This window comes from Gopherus flavomarginatus, chromosome 5 (genome assembly GCF_025201925.1).
Source record: "Gopherus flavomarginatus isolate rGopFla2 chromosome 5, rGopFla2.mat.asm, whole genome shotgun sequence".
Classification (NCBI taxonomy): domain Eukaryota; kingdom Metazoa; phylum Chordata; order Testudines; family Testudinidae; genus Gopherus; species Gopherus flavomarginatus.
In genome coordinates, this window is record NC_066621.1 from 1734570 (window position 1) to 1757966 (window position 23397).

Sequence of the window (23397 nt, forward strand, 5' to 3'; positions counted from 1 at the left end):
GATGATTCAGTCCAGCGCCAGATACTGGGCCCAACGCAGGGGGAAGTGGGCGGCGTTCTCCAGCCTGGCTGGCACAGCAGGTCAGATGAGAGAATCTAAATGTCCCTTCTTAGAATCTGGGGGTGATGGCTCCCTGCTCTGGGGTGGCTTCTGGGGGACGTGTCTGGACTCTGCTGCAGCCCCATCACCCCATTCGTCAGCCCCAGATTCAGAGGGTGGGAGGCACAAATCAGATCAGGGGGGTTTTGTCAGACAGATCCTCAGTTCCGTCCCGTTCCTCCCTCCCACCACCAGCAGCCTCAGCCCTCTGCCTATCCTTCTGGGTGATGTTCCCACTCACGCCCCCACCCACGCCCCCACCCACAACGATCCCAGCTGCGGCACCTGCCCCAGCCCCAATGGCCATCACCTCAGCCGCGGTGAGCGCCCCAGCCGCCTCAGCAGCGATGACAGCACCAGCGATCCCGGCGCCGGCAGCTCCGCCCACCGGTCCCAGAACCAGCGCACCCGCCCCTACGCCCGCCACAATGGTGAATTTCTTGAAGCGCTTCCCGTAGGTCTTCAGGAAGGTCTCAGCCTCCTGTGTCAGCAAATCCTCCAGCTCCGTCAGCAGGGCCTCTTTCTCCAGCGCCGGCTTCTGCATGTCCGTCCGGCACCGCCGCAGCAAATGCCTGCGCTGCTCCATGAACAGCTCTGTCATCTTGCTCAGCCGCACCTTCAGGCAGGTGATTGGATTCCGGGAATGGCCGTCCTGCACTCGCCGGGAGAGGAGGTGGCCAAGAGGGTTAGATGGGGCAAGCGCTGTCAAGACCTCCTGACTGAGATCAGGGCCCCTGCTGCGCTGGGCAGAGACAGACCCCTGACTGGCTGGGAGGGACTCATCCATCTCAGCAGCCACCCTGGGAGCTGGAGATATGAACTCCCATTTCCTACCCAGAACCCTGAATCCTGTGGGGCTGGCTGGGACTGTTCCCAGGGGTTCCCCTGGATGGGGCCATAGCCCCTGTCACTCACCTTCTCTCTCAGAAATGCAGCATGGTCATGGCGGGCTCTGTCCATGACACTCTTATTGATGGTGTGACTCTGATAGCACCTTCTGTAGGTCTCCAGGAAAGACTCGGCATCATGAGTCAGCTCCACCTCTAGTGCCATCAGCAGGGTCTCCTCTGGCTCCTTCATCTCCTCCCGGCACCGCCCCAGCAGTGACCTGCGCTGCTCCGCCAACTGATCTGCCATTGCGCCCGGATCCACCTTCAGACAGTCGACCATGTGCTGGGACAGGCCGTCCTGCGTTGAACGGGAGAGGTGAGGGACGGCAGGAAGCGCCCAAGGCTGTTAGAATGGCGGGTTTGCAACCCGGGCTCACCAATGGCCCCTCTGGCTACAGCACAGCAACTTCCCCGTTGTGCTGGGGTTGGGGTCTCCCATCTCTGCAGCCACCTCACAAGCTGATATGAGGTCCTATCTCTTTCCCCAGATCCATAGCCCGTGGGGCTGGCTTGGATGGTTCCAGGGGGTTTCCCTGGATGGGGCCACAGCCCCTGTCCCTCACCTTCTCCCTCAGAAAGTCATCATGGTCTGCGTGGGCTCTGTCCAGGACTCTCTGGTTGTGGAAGGCGATGGCCATCTGCATGGGGAGGACAAGGCTGGGGTGAGCGGCTGTTTATTTGGCTCCATCTCCACCTAGCGGCTGCAGCTTCCCCCACAGCAGCCTCATGTAACAAAGCGACACCGCTAGCCAGTGGGGCAGATGTTTGGGGGTCCCAGTGCTGCTGGTCTCAAGTCCGACCCTCACGGCAGCCCAGCGTCGGCTCCATTCCCTGACCCAGTGCACTTGTGCACTTTCCTCTAGCCAAGGATTCTGGAAACCCTGCCCCAGGTGAGCTCGGCCTGAGGCTGATGCCGGACAGCATGTCAGTGACACCTGCTCTTAGAAGTCTGGCCGTATTTGGGGGCTTGCATTGACCTTTGGGAGATACATCTTGGGGGGACAATATCTGGGTTAAATCTTATTGTGAAGGTGCAATGACTCCAAAACAGTCTCTGCTGTGGGCCTATTCTGGAGAGATTATTGGGATGTAGTTATTCCGGAAGAGCTAGGCCAGTGTATTCATAGAATCACAGGACTGGAAGGGACCTCGAGAGGTCATCAAGTCCAGTCCCCTGCACTCATGGCAGGACCAAGCACCATCTAGACCAACCCTGACAGGTGTTTGTCCAACCTGCTCTTAAAAATCCCCAGTGCTGGAGATTCCACAACCTCCCTGGGCAATTTATTCCAGTGCTTAACCATATGGACAGTTAGGAAGTTTTTCCTAATGTCCAACCTAAACCACCCTTGCTGCAGTTTAAGCCCATTGCTTCTTGTCCTGTCCTCAGAGGTTAAGAAGAACAATTTTTCTCCCTCCTCCTTGTAAGACCCTTTTACATACTTGAAAACAGTTATGTGTCCCCTCTCAGTTTTCTCTTTTCCAAATTAAACAAACCCACTTCTTTCAATTTTCTCCCATAGGTCATGTTTTCTAGACTTTTAATCATTTTTGTTGCTCTTTGGAATTTCTTGAATTTGTCCACATCCTTCCTGAAATGTGGTGCCCAGAGCTGCACACAATACTCCAGTTGAGGCCTAATCAGTGCGGAGCAGAGTGGAAGAATCACTTCTCGTGTCTTGCTTACAACACTCCTGCTGATACATCCCAGAAGAATGTTTGCTTTTTTTTGCAGCAGTGTTACACTATTGACTCATATTTAGCTGTTGGTCCACTATTCCCCTCATGGGGGAATCTTCCCCTCCCAATTTCTCCTCTAGAGGATTGCATGGGTAGTACCTGTCACTGCCAATTTGGGGCTGATGCTCAGGAGTGTCTGTAGCACTCTGTATCTCAAAGTAGCAGCCTGTAACCCCCATATTCATATTCATTATTCATATATGGTTGTGACATTTTATACAAAGTCTTCCTGATCCTCACCTACTGGCAGCTTGACTTCCCAGGCCTCTAACAGGGGTGGGTTTAAAAAGGTCTCACTGTAGCCCTTAGTTGGAATCAACTGATCCTAGTTGCCCTCAGATAACTCCCTCTCAGCTGATCCTACTGATCTCTGGTAACCCCTTCTCAGCTGAACCTGCAGTCACCCGTCCTCAGTTGATAGGGAGGAGGGCCTTTTACCCTTCTGGGATGGTTTTCTACCCTGCCCTTGCAGCAGTCTGTCCTGAGTTTATCACACACGTCAGATATCTTATCAAAAGATATCTTATATATATAGTTAGTGCATATGAATTTATGAGATTTTCTGTATGGTTGTTACTGAAATATATTGTGAGTCTGAGAGTTGTCCACTGCCAGTTCTCCAGCGACAGCAGAGGAGGGGATCCGCTCCCTGGAAGGTGTTAAATGACCATTAGTCAGCGGGGGGAATATAAACAAGGGATTTACAGTTATGTAAGAGCTGCGCAAGCATCACACGACGGGGGATCGCTCAAGTCTGTGACTCAGCAAAGTCCACCGGGGCGTCTGGGCTGGTGCTTTTCAGGCACGCGGACCGAGAGTATAAAATGGGGGACAGAGGCATCCTGGCTTGGCCTCTCTCCTGCCCCACCTGTGCTGGAAGCAACAAGATCACTGGGGGGACAAAGAGGTGAATGGGGGAGACTGGCCCCAGGTTTCGAGGGGAAGCCGGCAGGTTAAGGATTATTACCCACCTGTAACCTACTGTGCGGTGAGAAAAAGTGCTTGACCAAATGCTGGGTGGTCTAATAAGGACTGAGATTTAAAGTCTGAGCTTATCTTTTATTTTCTTTGGTAACTATCCCTGACTTTTTGTGCCTACCACATATAATCACTGAAATCTCTCTTTCTGCAGTTAATAAACCTGTTTTATATTTTACCTAAACCAGTGTGTTTTGATTGAAGTGCTGAGGAAATCTCAGCTCAGTTTGCAAAGGTTGGTGTGTGTCCTCTCCACAGCGAGGGAGGAGCAGATTGTGTAATAAACTTACACTGGTCAGGCTTCTGACCAGGGCAGGGGATGGCAACCTTTCAGAAGTGCTGTGCCAGTCTTCATTTATTCACTCTGATTTAAGGTTTCGCCTGCCAGTAATACATTTTAACGTTTTTAGAAGGTCTCTTTCTATAAGTCTATAATATAGAACTAAACTATTGTTGCATAAAGTAAATGATGCTTTTAAAATGTTTAAGAAACTTCCTTTAAAATTCAATTAAAATGCAGAGCCCCCCGGACTGGTGGCCAGGACCCGGGCAGCGTGAGTGCCACTGAAAATCAGTTTGTGTGCCGCCTTTGGACTAGGGGAAGACAGTACTGTTTTGGGGTGCAAGGCCAGGAGCTTGGAGGATTTGGCTAGTGCCTTTCTCTGTGTAATTTATGAGTGGCTCAGGGAGCATTCATGCAATCCAGCTGGGTGTGGGGCTCTATATGCTGTTGTGCTGAGTGATCACAGAGCCTGGAGGGGTTTGCTGCTTGTCACTAGCAAAGCCTTGTGAGAGACAGCCCAGGCTGGAGAGTTAAGGGGGCACAGTCATATCCCAGTTCCAGGTTGTGCCTGGGGGATCCTGTCATAAAGTCCAAGGTTGTGTCTACCCTGTGATGTAAGGCCAGAGTTAGTAGCACTTGAGTTGGCAGCCCTGTAGGGCTGGAGCATCTGCACTCATTTGTAACCCTAGGTTAGAAATGGTTGAACCCTGGTTCCTAGCCTGGGGCACCAGCATCTTCAGTATATTATGCAGGCCTGAATGCAAACACCTCAGACTTCCTAGCACCCTCCCCAGCTGCAGCTTCTTCGGCGCTTTGTTGGTGGTGCAGCCTGAGAAAACTGGACTGCCCAAAAAATTTGACTGGCCAGAGGAGAATAAAGGTGGCCCGTGGAATTGGGGGATACATTCAGTGCCCTCCAAGAGGACAAGTCAGCGGGGCTATTTCTACACTGCAAAGCAACAGGCCTTGAACCCTGGCTCCCAGCTTGACTCAGGCTGAGACCCTCCACCCCTGGGGGTCCTAGGACCCTGGGTCCCTGAAGCCAAGGACCACAAAAGTGGCTTTAAAGCCACCTTCCTCCACCACTGCCTCATGCCTATACCATGATGCACCGGGGTCATAGTGCACACACCAAGATGGGAGATACCATTGCATTGTGGGAAATGTAGTTAAGATGCCTCATTCTTCTCTGTACACCAGACTCCCTGGTCAGACTACATCTGCCATGATGTATTGGGCCATGATTCCTGGATTTCCTCACCAAGCTAGAAGATGCTAGTGCACCCTTGGAGATGGTTGCCCATTGTCCTCTGAGGCTGCGCTTATGAAATGTGCTGTTCAACCAGGGTGCCCAATCCACATAGGAGAATGGGGCATGTAAGGAACATGAACTACAGATTCCAAGAACTTGATATTTCATCCAGACCCTTCTCCCGTCACCTGCTGCTACTGGTATGGATGGGAGAGGGAAGACAGCTCACAATCAGGTCAAAGACAGAGACGGTACCTGACAGGGAGAGGAGAAACCGGAATGATGTTTCCTCATCACATCAGAGAAATTCTACAAAAGAATCAAAAGAAATCATCACATCACAACTCCACAGGGCTTGGAAAATCTATGAAAATAGGGCTGGCTCACCTGACACTGAGATGCAGCCACCTCTGGGGTGGGCAACTGGGGAACAGACACACAGTGATCCTGCATGAGTATTGGGTTAATCATTGACTGCCCAGGGAGAGAGCACAGCTGGCTGGTCCCCACCTTTATCTTGGCAGCAAGCTGTTTCCCGGTGAGCAGCTCCCCATGTCAATCCCTCCGGACGTGTCGACCAGCTGAGCCCACCAGGGCGGTGACATAGTCCCTCAGGCTGTCCCGGAAATCCTCATCCATGTCTGCGAAGGGGAGACAGACGGACGATGGTGGGGGGATACAGGGTTCCTCTGACCCTCCTTCTCTCTATCTTCTTGCGCAGGCACATGCAGCAACCCAATTGCATTGCTCTGCACATGGCAGGGGGTCAGAGCTGCCGACCTGGCTCAGTTACCTCTCAGGGTTCCCTTGCTGCCAGTTGAGATCCGCTTGCCAGGAAAGGGCATCAGGTAACAGCGGCTGCTGCTTCTGCTCAGCACTTCCAGGGCCCTGGGGTGTTTGCAAGGGGTCTTTGCCTTCAGCATCTGCCGGAGCCAGGGGGAATCATTACATTGACACACAAACACCCTGTGTTAACATCAGCCCGACCTGCTGGGCAGTCAGAGAGGGTCCCCACCTCGTTTGTGGTAGGTGTTGGAAGGAGACTTTAACAGCTAAATTCTAGCCAGTCTCTCCTGAGCACATGCAAAGATTATCCAAGGAAGATACGAGATTATCCAAGGGCTTGTTACTTGGCTAAATATGGGGAATTTTTTTGGAGACAGCCCATGGCATATCTCTGACACACGGGCCACTTTTCTGCCAAATGTCAAGTCCCTGCTCTGGAGTAGGGGGGCACTAGAGATGTTCAAAAATGAATATCAGAATTTTCTTTCAATATCGCCAAACAACGTGTTTTTCTTTAGCCTCATTCTCAGAAACGGCTGGAGAAAGCGAGCAAGATTACCTCCCAGAGAAGGGATTTGCAGAGAAGAAATATGGAAAATTTCAGCCCAAACAGTTAGGTTGGCAAAATTATAAGCAAATAAAAAGGGGTCTTTTAATGCAACCTTTACAATGGATGGTGTTACCAGCCCACTGGAGGGGAAAGGCCCTGTGTCCCATTCCCCACCCCCCAAACCCCACACTCACCTGTCTGACGTGTTCCAGATACTGCTTCCCACCCTGGGCTCCAAGGACCCCAGGGATGCTCCAGTCCCGCACCAGCAAGTCTAGGTGCTGCAGGGGAGACAGGAGGGGAGTGTGAGTGTGGGTCACTGGGGGTGAGGGGATGCTGGGATGGGGTGAAGGAGGATGTCAGGAGGGGAAGCCTCAACCTCTTGCCCGTGAAGCAGGGGATACATGAGGCAGGGCAGAGGATGCTGGTGGGAGCCGTCTCACCTGAACGGGCTCCAGTCCATAGGCCTCTCCCACCACTTCAGCCACATGCAGAAACATCTGTGGAGCAGAGAGAATATGTGTGTGTGTGTGTGTGTGTGAATCTGGAGTCTGAGGGGTGTTTACACCGCAGGGGAATCCTGCAGGTGAACAGCAAGTGGACTGATTCCCCTCCTCCCCCCATCTGAGGCACTTCATCCTCCCAGGACCGGTGCTAAGGTTTTGAGCACCCTCGGCAGATGGTAATTTCGCCACCCCGCGTGCTGGTCCTGGGGCTCCAGTGGAGCTGCCGCAGTGGTGTCTGCGAGGGGTCCACCGGAGCCGCGCGAGCACTGGACCATCCGCAGGCACCACTGCGGCAGCTCCACCTGAGCCGCGGAGCACCCGACTGTCCGCAGGCACCACTGCGGCAGCTCCATGGGAGCTGCCTGCCGCCCCCTCAGGCGGCGCCCTGACCCGGGGGACACCCTGGGCCGCCGGCTGCTGTGGCGGTGCCCTGACCCAGGGGACAGCCTGGGCTGCCAGCTGCCGCGGAGGCGCCCTGACCCAGGGGACACCCTGGACTGCCGGCTGCCGTGGAGGCGCCCTGACCCAGGGGTCATCCTGGACTGCGGGCTGCCACGGCAGCGCCCTGACCCAGGGGACACCCTGGGCTGCCGGCTGCCGCTGGCAGCTCAGACTCCCTCTCTGTCCCAGCAGCAGCGGCTGCTCAACCATTTAAAAAAAAATTGGGGGGTGCTTTTTGGCCCCCAAAATTGTTGCACCGGCCCTGCATCCTCCCACTGCAGAGAGCAAGACCTGGTGGGCATGTTCACTGTTTGCCGTTCACTGCACTTGTCTATATTGTAACTTCTGTTCACTGTTTGCCATAATGTAATTCAAACCCCATTTTAAAACGCTCACTCTGTTTTGTAAAAGCTTCCTCCAACCTTCAGTTTTGCAAACTCTGCTGTAATCTTATTAGTTTAGTTTAGATGTGTGACTGAGGTATGTATGGATGATGGACTCAACCTCCAGCCCCGGCCTGTCCTGATGAAATAAAGTTCACACCCCAGCGGCTGAAGATGCAGACAAGAGTCCTAACAAAGTAAGAAGAGTCCACCCTAAAAAGAAAAGATACAATAGAAGGAAGATCAAAGCCCGGTCCCAGGCTGAAAGTCAGGCCTGCAATTGACGGCTGATCAATCACCAAACCCAGAGGCAGTGACACAGCAAGACCTATAGACTCTGGATTCAGACTAAAGCCTGAAAAAAGGAGGGGTGAGATGGGAGACGTTGGAGGGTAATATTCTGCTGTCAACATGGAAGGGCATCAGTGCAGGCCCACAGAGACCCAGCTCGTCCTTGTGCCCGGCTTTCCTGGCCAGTTAGCCGCCACAAGCTACGAACCCAAGCTGCAAATCAAGCCACGAACTCAAGCTATGTCCAGGACTGGTAACTATGCAGCAGCTGCAGAACATCTGATGTGTGTGTGTGTGTGTGTGTGTAGGTGTCACGGAGTCACCGGGCGATGCTCTGGAACTGCTCCCCACCAGGCCAGTCAGGACTCTGGGGAGCCTCCTCTCCCTTGGAGCAGACTTGTTCAGGGCAAGAAGCTCACACGTCTTCAACTCCTGGGTCTCTCCTTGGAGCATTCAGCATCCTCTGCCCCTCCGTGCGCTTCCCACAGCGAGTCCACCCCAGCGGGGTCCTGGGGAAGCCACCGGGTTCTGCACCCCCACTGTGCAGTCAGACGTGACTCTCAGCCAGCCAGTAAAACAGAGGTTTATTCTATGACAGGAACAGGGTCTAAAACAGAGCTTGTAGATACAGCGAGCCGGACCCCTCGGCTGGGTCCATTCTGGGGGGCAGTGAGCCAGACCCCCAGGTCTGCCCTCCACTCTTGACCCCAGCCAGCTCCAGACTAACAACCCCTCCCAGCCCCTGCTCTCTCCTCAGCCCCTTTCCCCTTTGTCTCCAACACCTTCAGCTGGCACCTTTGCAGAGGAGGGGCCCAGGCCATCAGTTGCCAGGAGACAGAGTGCCAGGCATTTAGGTGCACTGGCCCTTTGCTCTGCCAGATACTTAAGAACTGCCATGGGGACACTGAGGCACCAACACAGTATTCAGAGCAAACATTAAGAACATTCCCAGTTCGTCACATCTCTCCCCCCTTCGAGACCGAACTGAGCGAGGTCACTCCAGCCAGTGACCTGGGGAAGTTCGAACCCACCAACGTTCCCATGGATGCCCCAGCATCTCTCCCATTCCTTGGTGTGAGTTACACCAGGACAGTCCAGTCTCACGCCCTCCCTTAGGTCGGGTGTGCTTGATGGCACTTGCAGGCCGCAGGTGGGAAGGTTTATGCAGCCCACACCCTTTGCCACCCCAGTACCCCTGGGGTTCAAGCTGGGATTGGGTCTTTTCCCAGCCCTCTGGTCTGTGATTCGGGCTCTCTTGGTTAAGAGCCCCCATCTTGGCCTTTGCCAGCTCTGGGCTTGGGCAGCCGCTTCCCACTTTGTGGCCCAGACACAACACCTCTGCCGTCCCCCCTTGCACTTTCCGGCTTTTACCGTCAGTCCCACCTCCTTGAGGCAGCCCAGCCCCCTCTTCACCTGGGACTCCTGTTTCTCCCAGGTCTGGCTAAAGATGCACATGTTATCAGTGTGTGCCAGGGCCAAGTTGTCCATCCCCCTCTGCTTGTCTAGAATCTCCCCAGGCCTAGGCATGGGGTCGGCATCGGACACTGTGATGGCTTTAAGCTTCTGATAGCCCCCATAAAACCAGATCATCCTGTCTCGCTTGGGGATCAGCCCCACGGGTGAGGCCCATGGGCTGTAAAACGGCTGGATCTCATCTAAAGCCAGCATGTCCCTGACCTCTCTCTCCAGGTTCTGGGCTGCTTTCCCAGTGACTCTGAACAGGGAACACCTGATGGGGAGATTGGCTCCCACCTCAGGGAAGAGATCCCCCAGGGGGTCTTCCCCCTTCTCCATCCAATCCTCCCCCTTCAGGTCCAGGGGTCCCCTCACCTCCCATCCAGCAGCTTGAATGGGAAGAACCCTGTGGATTCCTGGGGCACCACCAGCTGCCTCCTGGTTCCCCCCAGTTCTACTTCCCCTTGGGGAGCCCACTCCCGGTACAGGAATCCCTCCTCCCGCAGGACTCTGTCCCTGCAGCCTTCCCCAAGGGGGTTTGCAGCGCTGTGGCCAGCAAGTTCCCTCAGCTTCTCCAAGGAGGGATCCCTCTGCAGCTCGGTCTGGGATTCAGCAGCTGGGGCAGGGAGTGTGTCCTGTTCCCTCTTGCTGGCTGGGCCTGGGGTCACAGCCCCCCGAGCCCTGTCCCTGGTAGCTCCCTCCCTGCTGTGTAATCACTTCCCAGCAGCACGTCTGGACCAGGCAAACCTGGTTGGCAGCCAACCTGCTCTGCCTGGGTGTCCCCCCACTCAGCTGGGGTCTCAGCTCCCCCCGTGCTCAGTGCTGCCCTTGCTGTCCCAGTGGGGGCAGGCAGCGAGCTCTCTGCTCTGGTCACAGCATCAGAGCCAGCGTGAGCCCCCTCTCTGGTGTGCAGGGGGGCGGGGAGCATCTCTCCCTCCCACTCAGCCCCAGGGGGCTGGTTATAGGTAGACAGGTATCCTGAGCCCAGCAGCCCCTCCTCCCTGCCAGCCAGGTCATTTGCATTTTCACTGACCATTTCCATCCTAGCCAATTGGTTTCCTGGATTTGAATTCAAACCCTCGGCCGTTACAGGAGCAGGGCCTGGATCCTGTCCCATGGGGAGACAGTCACCCCCCAACAGGGCCTGCCAGCCGATATCCTGGAGAACCCCAACTACCAGCCGGCCCGACCTCTTCTGGGTCTGTACAGGGATCTGGGCCATAGGCAGGGCGAGGGGCTTCACCCCAGGGAACTTCACCCATGTCCCACAGTCCCTCAGCATCTGGGGCTGCACCACCACAGTTCTCTCTGTCCCAGGGTCTCGCCCCCGCAGGCGTGTTTCCCCACTGACCCCTGGGCAGCCCCCTATGTCTCTCTGCTCCACTATCACCAGTCCACGCTGCTGCTGCTTCTCCTGCAGCTTTTCCTCGGGCTCTTGCTCTCTCTCACGGTCCTCTCACTCTCTCGGGCTCTGCTCCCATCCCATCCGTCTCCAATCTCCTGATGGGGAACCCAATCGTGAAGACCCTCGTCTGATTGGGGACCAGACTCCCAGGGATGCCTGGCTGATGCTCCAGCTGCTCTCAGATCCTCTTGTAGCCCCATCTGGGCTAGGAATCTGCTCCTCAGAGCGGTGCTTCTCCTCCAACTGCACGATTAACTGTGCCTTGGTGAATTTCCCAATGCGTAACCCTCTCTTTGTGCACAGGATCACAATGTCCTTCTTAAGGAGATGGTGACAGGCCATCACTTCACCGTTCCCAAGTGGCTCTGGACTCACAGGCCTGTGTGCTCTTGGCTCCCCCATGGTTTCCAGGAAGAACCCCGGGTGTGCCAGCCCTTCTCGTGATCACCACCTCTTTGCCAGGGTCGAGCTGCAGACTCCTCCGCCCCTGGGACTGCTCCTGCAATCCCCCGGGGAACCCTGCTACTGCAAAAATCCTTCTCTCTCTCAGGGACGAGCGGCAAGCTCCTCTGCCCCTGAGACTGCTCGCTGCAGTCCTCAGGGGGACCCCGTTACTCCAACAGTCCTTCTTGCTGGTCACACACTCCCAGAGGTTAACTGCCCCCTGAAACCGTCCCTCTCTGAGCCTTCAGCATGCCTGGTCCTCATTATCCCTCCTCTGTTTTACTCCTCCCAAGTCACTTACTGCAAGCAGCGCCATTCACGGGGTGCAGTACGTCCCGCCGCTGCCACCAGTTGTCACGGAGTCACCGGGCGATGCTCTGGAGCTGCTCCCCACCAAGCCAGTCAGGACTTTGGGGAGCCTCCTCTCCCTTGGAGCAGACTTGTTCAGGGCAAGAAGCTCACACGTCTTCACCTCCTGGGTCTCTCCTTGGAGCATTCAGCATCCTCTGCCCCTCCGTGCGCTTCCCACAGCGAGTCCACCCCAGCGGGGTCCTGGGGAAGCCACCGGGTTCTGCACCCCCACTGTGCAGTCAGACGTGACTCTCAGCCAGCCAGTAACACAGAGGTTTATTCGATGACAGGAACAGGGTCTAAAACAGAGCTTGTAGATACAGCGAGCCGGACCCCTCGGCTGGGTCCATTCTGGGGGGCAGTGAGCCAGACCCCCAGGTCTGCCCTCCACCCTTGACCCCAGCCAGCTCCAGACTAACAACCCCTCCCAGCCCCTGCTCTCTCCTCAGCCCCTTTCCCCTTTGTCTCCAACACCTTCAGCTGGCACCTTTGCAGAGGAGGGGCCCAGGCCATCAGTTGCCAGGAGACAGAGTGCCAGGCATTTAGGTGCACTGGCCCTTTGCTCTGCCAGATACTTAAGAACTGCCATGGGGACACTGAGGCACCAACACAGTATTCAGAGCAAACATTAAGAACATTCCCAGTTCGTCACAGTAGGTATTAAGTATAATGTGTGTGTATAAGGATTAAGATATTAGTTATTGGTCATAAATCAGATTGTTATCATAATAAATGTGGCATCTTTGTCTTGCCCCCTGAAAAGATCCTGTGTAGTTTTGTCTGTACAACAGTTTGACAATAAACCTGGCCGGGAGCCTTCGTACCTTATTGGAGTCTGTGGTCATTGGGGTTCTCTCGGGGTTTGCTGTGTCAGTGATCTGCAGAGCCGGGGCAGTACACAGAGGGAACACGCATGCAGCCAACTGTTATCAACATTGGATAGAGCAGAGCACCACACCGGTGGCGTCTGACAATATTGGCGACCCCGACCGCTGATCTGGTGAGTAAGTGAGCTGTCTGCTGTAGGAATTATTATCTAGCATGACAGAAAACCATGAGCTAGGTGTGACGTTATTGATATAAACTGGGACCATATAGAACATGCGTTGCAACCAAGGTCCTGTAGTGGCACCAAATCCTATTTAAAGGGGGTCATAAAAGGTGTCTAAGACCAAGTTATGAGTTACTGGTTATGATTTTGCTCTCTGTATGTCTGTATCATTTTGTAGTTGAAGTTATAAGTATTGGCTCTATACTGTCTGTATTTCAAACTTGTGCTGTGTTACTGGGAAAGATTCCAGACAAGTGGGTGTTAGCTCTGCTTAGCCTGCTTGATGGCCCATTAAGGACCATCAGCTACACAACTGACCCATTGAGAGGAGGCAGATACTCCTTATGACTCAACAGGGCGTGCAGAAAGTGGCCCATGTGACTGCAAACTCCATTTTGCTGTAATTTTCCACAGTAAGAACAAAGAAATGTTTTTACACCTGGAAGAGCCTATATAAGGCTGATGCCTCATCTCTATCTTGTCTTCAATCCTGCTTCCTACCTCTGGAGGGGCTTTGCTACAAACTGAAGCTCTGCACAAAGGACTGAATGACCCATCCCAGCGGGGGATGTTCTCCAGAGACTTGATCTGAACCTGCAGTTTACTCCATCACTGCTACAAGCCTGAACTAAGAACTTTGCCATCACTGTATGGAATTGATTCCATTTAACCAATTCTAGCTCTCATCTCTATCTTTTTCCTTTTATGAATAAACCTTTAGATTTTAGATTCTAAAGGATTGGCAACAGCGTGATTTGTGGGTAAGATCTGATGTGTATATTGACCTGGGTCTAGGGCTTGGTCCTTTGGGATTGAGAGAATCTTTTTCTTTTACTGGGGTGTTGGGTTTTCATAACCATTCATCCTCAGGACGGGTGGCACTGGTGGTGACACTGAGAGACTGGAGTGTCTAAGGAAGTTGCTTGTGTGACTTTTGGTTAGCCAGTGGGGTGAAACTGAAGTCATTTTTGTCTGGCTGGTTTGGTTTGCCTTAGAGGTGGAAAAACCCCAGCCTTGGGCTGTAACTGCCCTGTCTGAGCAATTGGTCCTGAATTGGCACTCTCAGTTGGGTCACACTAGGGAACTCCCTTACCCCTCCCTGCAAGTCCCCACAGAGTTTGATAACTCGTGGACCCCTTGGGTTGCTAGCAAAAGAGGGTCCATATGAATTTAAAAAATATGATGGGGAAGAATCATGGAATGAAATTCGTAAGGCTAGGAAAGAAATTAGCCTTGAAATGTAGAAAATTGCAAACTATAACCATGGCTGTTAAATGGTTAAGACAACAGGCCACAAAATTGGCGGGGCAAGTGAAAGAAACAACGGAAGTGTTAAAAGAATCAGAAGACGCTACAAAGTCCTGGCCTGCTCTCTCTCCTTGCGGGGCAGCAAGCAGCCCACAGGCAGCCAGCGCAGGAACAGAATAAAACAGTGAAAACAGCTGTAAGAAACCTACAAAAGAGAGATGTGCCGGCCCCTGTTATAAATATCTGTGGTCAACAGCAGCCTTCAGGTCGCTCCCCTGTGCCTGAGCAATGGGGACAGAACTGGAAAAGGGGGGCCCTAGCAAAATTAAAAGATGAAACGGGGTCCACTGCATTGCAACCACCAGCTTATAATAAACACCAGGTTGTAGTTAAACTTCAGCTGAGCCCTAGGCGGGTGCCTGTCAGAACGGGAGAAGTACGTGCACAGGAGAAAGAGGAGCACACAATACTTCCCTGAATTGGTAAATTAGATGGAAGGAAAAATGGAACAGTTCACAGAGCACATTAGGAGACAAGAGCTGCGACTCGATTGCAGGGAGTGAATAAAGAAGAATTTCAAAGTAAAAAACCGAAATGAAGCAGGTTAACACCTAGAATTGATGCATTAACACATGGAATTGCCCCAAAACAGTTAAAAATGCAGCAAAAAGGGCCCTCCCACCATCCATTTGGCAGGCACACAAGGCACCAGACACTGGGGGAATAAATTCAGGTTTTACAAGGGCAGGTAACTACCCGCACTCTCCTCTGAGCGCCAGGATAAAACCCTGGGGTGGGCGTTCCCAACTGCTTTAACCGACTGAACCACACTCCTTGCTCAGAGCTAAACCTAGAGCCTCTGCTGTGGGTGGGGAGCTCAGTGGTTTGAGCATTGGCCTGCTAACCCCAGGGTTGAGAGTTCAATCCTTGAGGTAGCAATTTGGAGATTCAGCTGGGGATAGGTCCTGCTTTGAGCAGGGGGTTGGACTAGATACCTCCTGAGGTCCCTTCCAACCCTGATATTCTATGACTCATGACAAGATTTAACCCAGCCCAGAACAATACCCCTCCACACACACCCCCAAACAAGAGCTGAGATTCACACCCAAACCAGCTGCCACCTGGGGATCAATCACAGCCCCCAAATACCACCAGAGCCAGTGTCACTGATGCACTTTTGGGTGTGAGCCTGAGTCTGAGCCCAGCTGGGACAGGGGTTTGCAACATCCTGGGCTACAGGAACGTGCTGCAGGGAAGGGAGCGGAGGCTGAGCTGCTGTGTGGATCAGACTGGGAGAGCAGCGGTGCCAGAAGCCCTAAGCGGCTGCCACAGCAGCTAACAGCGTCGCTCTGTTAGCTAAGGTTGCTGCTGTGAAAGCTGCCGCCAGTAGGCGGAGATGGGGCCCCACAAACTGCAGCTCACCCCAGCCTTGTCCTCCCTGTGCAGATGGCCATCGCCTTCCACAACCAGAGAGTCCTGAACAGGGCCAGCGCAGAACATGCTGTGGTTGGGGGAGGGGGCTGGCACCCTGTGATGCAGTAGGGACTGTCTGTGTGGGGAGTGGGAGAGCAGGGGAGGACTTTAGGGGATGGACGATGCCAGGGCCTGTAACCTGAGCTAGGTAAGGGAGGGGAAAGGTCAACACCTTTGCCCGGGAAGGGGACAAAGGAAGGGAGTGGCAGGAGGGAAGCAGTTTTGAGTTTGGGCTTGGGGCTGTGTGGGCGGAATTCAGGGGATCCTAGCTAGGATCCAAGCACCCTGAAAGCCCAGAAGGACTCGGTGGAGGGGTCCTGACTGTGCCTGCAAGCTCTGCTGTAACCTGTGTTCCTGTTGTCCAATAAACCTTCTGTTTTACTGGCTGGCTAAGAGTCACTGTGGGTCCCAGGAAGTGCGACCTGCTGGAGCTGTGCAAGCAGAGGGGGCTGCGCCCGGGGAGACGCACCAAGGACCAGCTGATTGTGCAGCTGGAGCAGGGAGACCGCATGAATGAACGGAGCCCTGTCTCTGAGGGAAGCAGCCAGGCAGATGCAGCGCAGGCACCAGTGTCTGTCCCCGCTGGGAGTGGTCAGCCAGCGGACGAGGGCTTCCCGAGACCCCCCCTTCCTAGGCCTAGGGGAAGGGCGGGGAGGAGCCCAGTGTATACCGAGGGCACCGTGACACCCCCGGCCAGCAGGGGATCCTCCCGGCAAAGCCCACCCCCCAGCAGGGGATCCTCTCGGCAACGCTCGGCATCCGTGGAGCGGACGCGGCTGGAATATGAAAGGGAGCTGAGACGGGAGGAGCTCGAGTTAAAGAGGCGAGAGCTGGAGGAGAAGGCGAAACAGCGTGAACATGAGGAGAACCAGCGTAAACATGAGGAGAACCAGCGCCAGCGTGAGTGGGAGGAGAAGGAGAAACAGCGTAAACATGAGCTGGACCTGGCCCGGCTGAGAAGCAGTGGGGCTCCGGCTGCGGTGAGTGAGGGGGGACCCAAGCCTACAAAGAGCTTTGATAAGCACTTGCTGCCCCGGCGTAAGGAGTGGGAGGACATAGATACCTTCCTGAGGGCCTTTGAGAATGCCTGCGAGCTGCACAGGGTTGACCCTGCAGACAGGATCGCAGTTCTCACCCCCTTACTGGACTCCACAGCCGTGGAGGTGTACAGCCGACTGAAAGGGGCGGAGGCAGGGGACTACGAACTGTTCAAACAGGCCCTGCTCCGCGAGTTTGGGCTGACTCCTGAGATGTACCGGAAAAAGTTCCGGAGCCAGCGTAAAACCCGTGAGGTCACATACCTACAACTGGTCAATGGGGCGCAGGGGTATGCCCGCAAGTGGACAGCTGGGGCCCAAACTAAAGAGGACCTGCTTGACCTATTCATACTGGAGCACCTGTACGAGCAGTGCCCGTCCGACTTGAGGCTGTGGTTGATGGACCAGAAGCCGGAGAACCCACAGCACACAGGCCAGCTGGCCGACCAATTTGTGGACAGTCGGGCAGGGGATGGCAGGGAGGAGTCTCGAAGGAGCAGGCCTGCCTCAACGCAGAGAGAGAGTCATCATGGGACCTCCCAAAGGGGGCCTATGGAGAACCCCCCCAAAAGGGGAGCATCCAGTGGCAGGTCCCTCCGACCCACTCAAGGGGACCCACGAGACATGGGCTGCTATCGCTGTGGCCAATGAGGTCACATACAGGCCCAGTGCCCCAAGCTCAGGGACAGACCAAGCAGACCCAACCCGCAGAGGGTGGACTGGGTAAAAACCCAATCGGAGGAGGGGCTACATTCCCAGGAAAGGGGGGCTGGCAACCTACCACCTGTGGATGCTCCAGGCTCCGGGTTTGTGGTTTACCGGGTGGGCGCGGGGCTGCCCCTCCGGAAGGAGTGCATTGTTTCCCTGGAGGTAGATGGGAGGAAGGTCACTGGGTACTGGGACACGGGCGCAGAGGTGACGCTGGCCCGGCCCGAGGTAGTGGCCTCAGATCAGATGGTGCCTGACACCTACCTGACCCTGATGGGCGTGGGCGGGACCCCATTCAAGGTGCCCGTGGCAAAGGTACACCTGAAATGGGGGGCCAAGGAGGGCCCCAAGGATGTGGGGATACACCGATATTTGCCCACTGACGTGTTAATGGGAGGGGACCTCGAGGACTGGCCTAGTAACACCCAGAGTGCCCTGGTCGTGACTCATAGTCAGAGTCGGCAAAGGGCACTGCACCCCGACAACGGGGAAGGTACTCGACCTGAGGTGCAGGACCCTAACCCAGGGAGCGGGGAACGCCCAGGGGCACGGTGCAGAGAGGCTGCAGCCTCAGACCCAGCCAGCAAGAGAGAGCCGGTCCCCATCCCTGTCTCAGCTGCTGAGTTCCAGGCCGAGTTGCAGAAAGATCCCTCCTTGCGGAAGCACCGGGACCGGGCTGACCTTAGTGCGGTACAGACCATGAGGAGAGGTTGCAAGGAGAGGTTCCTGTGGGAGAAGGGGTTCCTGTACCGAGAATGGGCTCCCCCAGGGGAAGTAGAGTCATGCGGGATCAGGAGGCAGCTGGTGGTTCCCCAGAAGTTTCGTCACAAGCTGCTGTACCTGGCCCATGACATCCCTCTCGCAGGGCACCAGGGAATCCGACGCACCAGGCAGAGGCTGCTACAGAACTTTTACTGGCCTGGGGTCTTTACCCATGTCCGACAGTACTGTCAATCCTGTGACCCCTGCCAGAGGGTGGGGAAGGCCCGGGACAAGGGGAAAGCGGCTTTGAGGCCTTTACCCATCATAGAAGAACCTTTCCAGAAGGTGGCCATGGACATAGTGGGACCCCTCAGCAAGATGACCCAGTCAGGGAAGAAATACATCCTGGTGGTGGTGGATTTTGCCACTCGCTACCCCGAGGCGGTGGCCTTGTCCTCTATCGAAGCAGACACAGTGGCAGATGCGCTGCTGACAATTTTCAGCCGGGTGGGGTTCCCCAAGGAGGTCTTAACGGACCAGGGGTCCAACTTCATGTCGGCCCTGCTCCGGTCCTTATGGCAGAAATGTGGGGTCCAGCACAACTGGGCCTCAGCGTATCACCCCCAGTCCAACGGGCTGGTAGAAAGGTTCAACGGGACGCTGAAGATGATGCTAAAAACATTTATGAACCAGCACCCGCAGGACTGGGACAAGTACTTACCTCACCTGCTGTTCGCGTACAGGGAGGTGCCCCAGGAATCTACCGGGTTTTCACCTTTCGAACTGTTGTATGGAAGGTGGGTAAGGGGGCCCCTAGACCTGATGAGGGACGAATGGGAGGGGAAGGCCTCTCCCGAGGGAGAGTCAGTGGTGGAGTATGTCCTGACCTTCCGGGAAAGACTGGCCGAGCTCATGGGCCTGGCCAGGGAGAATCTGGCCCGAGCCCAGAGGAGGCAAAAGGTCGGGTATGACCGCACGGCATGGGCTCGTGCCTTCGCCACCGGAGATCAGGTGATGGTACTCATCCCCATGAGGAGAAACAAACTCCAGGCTGCCTGGGAAGGGCCCTTCAAGGTTATCAAGCAACTGAATGAGGTAAACTATGTGGTGGAGCTGTCAAACCGGGCACATCACCGTCGGGTGTACCATGTGAACATGATGAAACCATACTATGACAGGGGGAATGTGGTGTTGGCCGTGTGTGGACATTGGGAGGGGCAGGGAGATGACCCCTTAGTAGATCTATTCCCTGGGACCAAAGCTGGTTCCCCCCTGGAGGCGATTCCCCTATCTGATCAGTTGACCCCGGGCCAGCACGCTGAGATCAGAGGGGTGCTGCATCTATACCGACAGCTGTTTTCCAACCAGCCTGGACGCACTAATTTGACTGTCCACCGGGTGGAGACCGGGTCACATCCCCCTATAAGATGCTCCCCTTTTCGGGTCACTGGTAAAACTGCCCAGGATCTTGAAAGAGAGGTCAGGGACATGCTGGCTTTGGGGGTGATCCAGCCGTCTTCCAGCCCTTGGGCCTCGCCAGTGGTGCTGGTTCCCAAGAAGGATGGGTCAATCCGGTTCTGTGTGGACTATCGAAAGCTCAATGCCATCACCATATCTGATGCCTACCCTATGCCCAGGCCTGACGAGCTCCTAGACAAGCTGGGAGGTGCTCGGTACCTCACCACTATGGATCTTACCAAAGGCTACTGGCAAGTGCCGCTGGACGCAGATGCCAGGCTGAAATCGGCCTTTATCACCCCTCTGGGGCTCTATGAGTTTCTGACCCTGCCCTTCGGCCTCAAGGGAGCACCGGCCACCTTCCAGCGCCTGGTGGATCAGCTACTGAGGCGGATGGAGAGTTTTGCCGTGGCGTATATTGACGACATCTGCGTCTTCAGCCAGACCTGGGAGGACCACATGTCCCAGGTTAAACAAGTCCTGGACCGACTCCGAAAGGCTGGGTTAACAGTAAAGGCTGAGAAGTGCAAGGTGGGGATGGCTGAAGTATCTTACCTGGGCCATCGGGTGGGGAGCGGCTGCCTGAAGCCGGAACCAGCCAAGGTGGAGGTGATCAGAGACTGGCCTGCTCCCCAAACCAAAAAGCAGGTCCAGGCCTTTATTGGGATGGCGGGGTACTATCGAAGGTTCGTGCCCCACTTTAGTGCCATAGCCGGCCCCATCACTGAACTGTGCAAAAAGGGGAAGCCAGACAAGGTGATCTGGACTGAGCAGTGCCAGGAGGCTTTCCGGGCGCTGAAGGAGGCTCTGGTTAGCGGCCCAGTTCTGGCAAACCCAGATTTTGACAAACTCTTTATGGTGTTCACCGATGCCTCAGACACGGGACTGGGGGCGGTGTTAATGCAGGAGGATGAAAAGGGGGAGAGACACCCCATCGTGTACCTGAGTAAGAAGCTGCTACCCCGGAAACAAAGCTACGCGGCCATCGAGAAGGAATGCCTGGCCATGTGTGGGCCCTTAAGAAGCTAGAGCCATATCTCTTTGGGCGACACTTCACCGTGTACACCAACCACTCTCCCCTGACCTGGCTGCACCAGATGAAAGGAGCCAACGCCAAGCTCCTGAGGTGGAGCCTGCTCCTGCAGGACTATGACATGGACGTGGTCCATGTGAAGGGAAGTGCCAACCTGACAGCGGATGCGTTGTCCCGGAGAGGGGACCCTGAACTTCCCCAGGTCACTGGGCAGAGTGACCCTGCTCAGTTCAGTCTCGAAGGGGGGAGAGATGTGATACAGTAGGGACTGTCTGTGTGGGGAGTTGGAGAGCAGGGGAGGACTTTAGGAGATGGACGATGCCAGGGCCTGTAACCTGAGCTAGGTAAGGGAGGGGAAAGGTCAACACCTTTGCCCGGGAAGGGGACAAAGGAAGGGAGTGGCAGGAGGGAAGCAATTTGAGTTTGGGCTTGGGGCTGTGTGGGCGGAATTCAGGGTATCCTAGCTAGGATCCAAGCATCCTGAATGCCCAGAAGGACTCGATGGAGGGGTCCTGACTGTGCCTGCAAGCCCTGCTGTAACCTGTGTTCCTGTTGTCCAATAAACCTTCTGTTTTACTGGCTGGCTAAGAGTCACTGTGGGTCCCCGGAAGAGGGATGCAGGGCCAGACTCCCCCACACTCCGTGACAGTCATTGTGTCGGTTTTTCCTAATTTTCTAGTGCTAACGTCCCCCATCACCTAGGCATTTTTTGTCTGTGGCTAGTGTGAACCAGCTCCCTGAAACCACCAGCCTCCATCCTCACAAGCTCTGCCTGCTCGGGCCCCGCAGGCCTCGCCCTGTGTGGGCTGGTTAGTGACAGGCAGCCCCTGACCCCCTGTGTTCTCTGAGTGTCACCCTGGAGCATCCAGCCCGGATCCACTGGGCACGCACAGAGCTACCAGGTCCCACAGGGACACGACACAGCAACTGAAACAACTTCAACCCAGGATCCACACTGTGCTTCCTAGCACAGCCCGGGGCTGCAGCTGTAGTGAAAGCAAGACTATGGCCGTGGCTACACGACCATAGATTCATAGATTCTAGGGTCAGAAGGGACCAATGTGATCATCTAGTCCGATCCCCTGCACAAAGCAGGCCACAGAACTCTGCCCATCCACTTCTATAACAGATCCCTAACCTATGCCTGAGTTATTGAAGTCTTCAAAGTGTGGTTTGAAGACCTCAAGCTGCAGAGAATCCATCAGCAAGTGACCCATGCCCCATGCTGCAGAGGAAGGTGAAAAACCTCCACGGCCTCTGCCAATCTGCCCTGGAGGAAAATTCCTTCCCGACCCCAAATATGGCGATCAGCTAAACCCTGAGCATGTGGGCAAGACTCACCAGCCAGCACCCAGGAAAGAATTCTCTGCAGTAACCCAGATCCCATCCCATCCAACATCCCATCACAGACCACTGGGCATACTTATCTGCTGATAATCAAAGGTCAATTGCCAAAATTAGGCTATCCCATCATACTATCCCTTCCAGAAACTTAAATCGACCTAACTTCTGTCAGCCTACAGCCTCCGCGGTAATTGCATCACTTGTGCGTGGCTACACTCTGCTCCTTGTGTCAGGAGCACGCGTCCTCACCAGCAGCACTTGTGTCAAGTGTATTGTCAGTGCAGGGCACTGTGGGAAGTCTCCTGGAAGCCAGGAACAGTTCACATAAGCAATGCAGTATCTACACTGACACTGCGTTGACCGAACTACATCGCCCTGAACTCTGTGCCGCTCGTGGAGGTGGAGTTATTGGCGCAATGCGGGGGGTGGAGGGATTTACACTGGTGGAAGCGAAGTCTAAGGGTAGACCTTCCAGAGTGAGGCTGACTTGAGGTTCCTTGTGTCACTCTAACTCTGCGGTGTCACCAGGCCTGTTTCTGAACAGAGCCGAGAGTCAGAGGTTGAGGCAAATAGCATGTAAGGGTCATGGACACCGAACGGTTACACGTGTGAGCCCTGTGGTCTGACCCCTGCGTGAGATGCAGGGGGGAGGGGTAATTGATCAGCCGCTGCCATGGAATCTACTGCCGAGCAAAGACAGTCGACTGAGCATGTCCATGCGTCATTTGCATAATAGCTGCAGGTCGTTTGGGGGCATTGGGGTAAACTTGGACTAAGGTTAGTACTCGTGGCCCATATTTTTGAGCATCCCCCGCGGGGAACCCGTCTGAACAAAAGCCAGGTGTGGGGTCACTCTGATTACATGGATGTTGGCCAAGGCAGGGCGAGAGCCTGGGCGGACCTGGAGGGGCTTCACCTCCGTGGCGGGAATAACTCTTTGGGTGGTAGAGACGTGGCTGGTACATAACCCTCCAACTCTCTTGTATCTCAAAGAGCTGAACTAAGAGCTGGAATTGCCTTGGGTAGGCAGAGCTCACCAAGGGGGCCAGTTGTCCAGCCCGGGACAAGTAGAGCAAAGCAGCAGTTGGATTCAGCCATAGTCCGACAGTGTTTAGTGAGGGAGCCGCCACGGGAGAGCCATTGCGTGTACTACATTGGTAGCAGAGGAATTCACAGCAGCCATCCATGGCAGCCTAATGACTCTGGTGAGGCCTGCCTGTCCTAGCTGCTGGAGCTGTGATTGCTGGGCAGGTGATAGAGCCCAGGGCTGCTCATGGACCAGAGACCATGATTTTCCTGAACTCCCAGAAACTCAAACTCTGAGAGAAGAAGCTGGGGAGCGTCGGGGTTCCCTTCCTACTCTGATTCACAAGCTAAAACAAAAGATAATCTAATGCATTTCCTTGCTATTGCTTACAATTTCTGTAGTTTTAAATGTATCATTTCAGTAGGAGCTGGATTACGTGCTTGGTCTCTCTCTTTGTCCCAA

General features: G+C 54.9%; 1 pseudogene; it reads right to left on the reverse strand.

Annotated features, from left to right (window-relative positions):
* Nucleotides 1-229: 229 nt before the first annotated feature.
* The window catches only part of LOC127051184 (RING finger protein 112-like), a 147590-nt pseudogene continuing 124422 nt past the window's right edge, over nucleotides 230-23397 (reverse strand).